Genomic DNA, 3,185 nt, shown 5'->3' with positions numbered 1-3,185 from the left:
TTGATTTAGGAATAGTACGAAAAGGATTTTCAACAAGGATATACCACTGACTCAGTTGGGCACAGATACCTTGCCTCCATGTTGGTGATACTGAGGTACCAATCAGGCCCCAAGGAGAGCCATTCTCCCAGTCTCCTGAAGAAAATTACGATCAGCTTCTACTATTAACTGGTAGAGGGTTAGATATTAGCAGGTTTGTTGTTGTTCAGTTGTTTCAGTCATGTCTGACTCTTTGGGATCCCTTTTGAGGTTCTCTTAGCAAAGATACTGGGATGGTTTACTATTTCCTCCTCCAATTCATTTTACAGATGAGAAAATTGAGGCAAGTGACTTTCCCAGGGTCACACAGCTAATAAGTGACTGAAGCCAAATTTGAACTCCAGGCCTGGCACTCTATCCAATGTGCCACCTAGCTGCCCTGGTTAGCAGGTTGCTTGAGACTAATTTGAATTGAGCAGCAGAAACAGGGAGGGTATCCTCAGCCCTTCCATAGCATAGTTTCTTCCTTTTAGGGGTCCAGGTCCCAAAACCCTATCATTAGTATCTTTCCTAAAATGATGTGCCCACGGTAATAACTAACTAGCATTTATATATCACTTTGAGGTTTACAAAGCACTTTCCAAATATTTCATTTCATCCTCACAACAAGTCTGGGAGATAGGTGCCATTATCATCCGCAATTTACAGAGGAGGAAACTGAGGAAAACAGAGGTTAAGTAACACAGCTACTAAGTTTCTGCTTCAGCATTTGAACTCAGGTCTTCCAAAATCCAAGTCCAATGCTTTAAACAACTATACCCCTAGCTCCAAAAATCCTCTGAAACAGGTAGTACAAATATTAAGATCATAAAATGTGATTCCCAGAGCTAAGCACAGTGAACCAGATGTGGCCTAATCAGGGAGGAGTATAGCTAGAGCAGTTACTTCCCTCACTTCGGATATTATGCAGTATAAAACAGAATTAGCTTTCTAGGTTGCCATATTATACCATTCACTCATATTCAAGTAGCAAACACTCACACAGTTGTCATACACACTCTGAATAGCCAGGGCTCTTATATGTTATATCCATAAAGCTGACATTTTGAAACAAAGCATAGAATTTGACATTTACCTCTGCTAAATGTTACTGCATTCTATTTGGCCCTTCAATCTAGAATGTCAAGATCTTTTGGAGTCCTGGACTCTGTTCTCCAACATGTTAGCTCTCCCTCTAAACTTTGCATCATCTGCATACCTGATAAGTATTTCATCTTTGTTTTTATATAAGTCATTAATAAAAAATGTCCAACTGGGCCAAAACACAAAACCCTGAGACATTTAACAAGAGATTTCTTCCAAGATGACATAAAATCATTAATGGGTATCCTTGAGGTCTAGTCATTCAAGCAATTCCAAATAAACTTAATTGTACTATTAGCTGCAGTGTTTCTTCATCTTGTCCTCAAGTATATGGTATAAACACATATATGATATTTATATATTTCTCTTTGAGAGAAATTAAAATTATATCATAATATTATGTGTAACTGATTATTCATTTGAGATCCATCCTTTAAAGTTCTATTTCTGTTAAAACTCTACTTCTAGAAAGGTCAGTCAGACTCTGAAGGGCATGACTGAGTGATAAGATTACTCTTAGACTTCAAGGCACATGCTCCTTACCTAGTCTGGGGGGTAGATGGGGGGGAAACCATCCAACTCAGAAACCTGATTTTTGTTTAGAGTATGAACAGAATCCAGTCAAGGCAAGTCTTTTGCTGGGGAAAGGAACTATTGTCCTTAATCCCCTCCGTAAGAGTTTAAGGATGATCCAGCTTATAAAGGAGAACACCAGTCAGAGAGATGGGGATATAAATGACTTCCTCTATACTAATGCCAGGAGGCTGAGGCTCAGGATCAAACCACATTCTCAAAAAGAAAAACTGAAGACTTTTAGTCTATCTCCTCATTAAATGTTCACCAATCAGGATTGAGTTTCATTTATGAGGGGAATTCCCTATTAAAAGGTACACACATGATTTAAGGTGATTCAGAAGGTTCCTTGGTGTCTTAGGTTACTGAGAGAAACCACTGACCACATATTGGTTATTAGCTAGACTAATTAATAAACTGATTATTAATTACCTGGAAACTGTCTTTGGAGGGTATTATTCACTACGTCCTGATCTCCCAATCTAATCACTCTGTCAAAAGAAAAATGTGATTGTTCTGGGATGAGACCTTTTTGGTATTGCTGTGTTGGCTCTTAATTATCACTGCGTCTCTTCTAAAGGATTAAAAAATCAGTCACTTAATAATGTGCCATAGAATTCTACCAGGAACAGAAGCCAATCTCAGCTGTTTCAGAATACAGCTCCTCTCTTTATCATTTTTTGAAAATTGTAACCTACACCCTTGTCTGATCCTTTACATGACATGGCACCTCTCCCATTCTCTAAGACCTTCAAGAGATAAAAGACAGTAGCACAGAAATCATATCCAGTAGTGCTTTCAGGATTCAGAAATACAAAAGTTAGGAAGCAGAACATGAGTGTCTCTAGGCAGTTCCCATTTATTATCTCCTCTATTCTTTCTGAATAAAATTTACCTTCCTGGAACCAAATTCCAGTCATGATTCATATCTCAAATAAGTATTTATTTGACCTACAAGTACTTCCTTGCACTAGGAACTCTGTTTTATTCTGCTTGTCATCCACATTTTGTGTGTTTGTATAGAAACATCTAAGGTTTTGAGTTTTATTACTGGCTATCTTCTCAGATATAGTTGCCAATAAATTATTGGTTTTGTCTTATTTTAGCTCAAAACTCTTCAAAATACATCAGCATAGGAAAGCCAGAGTATTTCACTGTAATATAGAAGTATCCTATGCTCTGCTCTATAGACATACTGTCACATAATTTTGCAAAGGACCTTCTTTTTAATGATTTTTTTAAAATTAATTAATTAAATTTAAGATTTAAAAGCTGATTATTCTTAGAACCATGTTTAAAATGTCTCAATGGATGTGATTGTCTGGTAGATATATAAAGTATTTAAAATTGCATGAGAGGGCCACATTTTTAATGAGAACTTGAAGACCTGCATTTCATCTTCATATGAATTGAGCCCTGTGGGAAGTAAGAAAGTTCTGTTTTTCACATTCCTAGGTGATAAGGGCTGTGACCTAGCATGGACAGGTTAG

The sequence above is a fragment of the Notamacropus eugenii genome, chromosome 5, assembly GCF_028372415.1.
Source record: "Notamacropus eugenii isolate mMacEug1 chromosome 5, mMacEug1.pri_v2, whole genome shotgun sequence".
Classification (NCBI taxonomy): domain Eukaryota; kingdom Metazoa; phylum Chordata; class Mammalia; order Diprotodontia; family Macropodidae; genus Notamacropus; species Notamacropus eugenii.
This window is presented reverse-complemented; position numbering follows the sequence as displayed.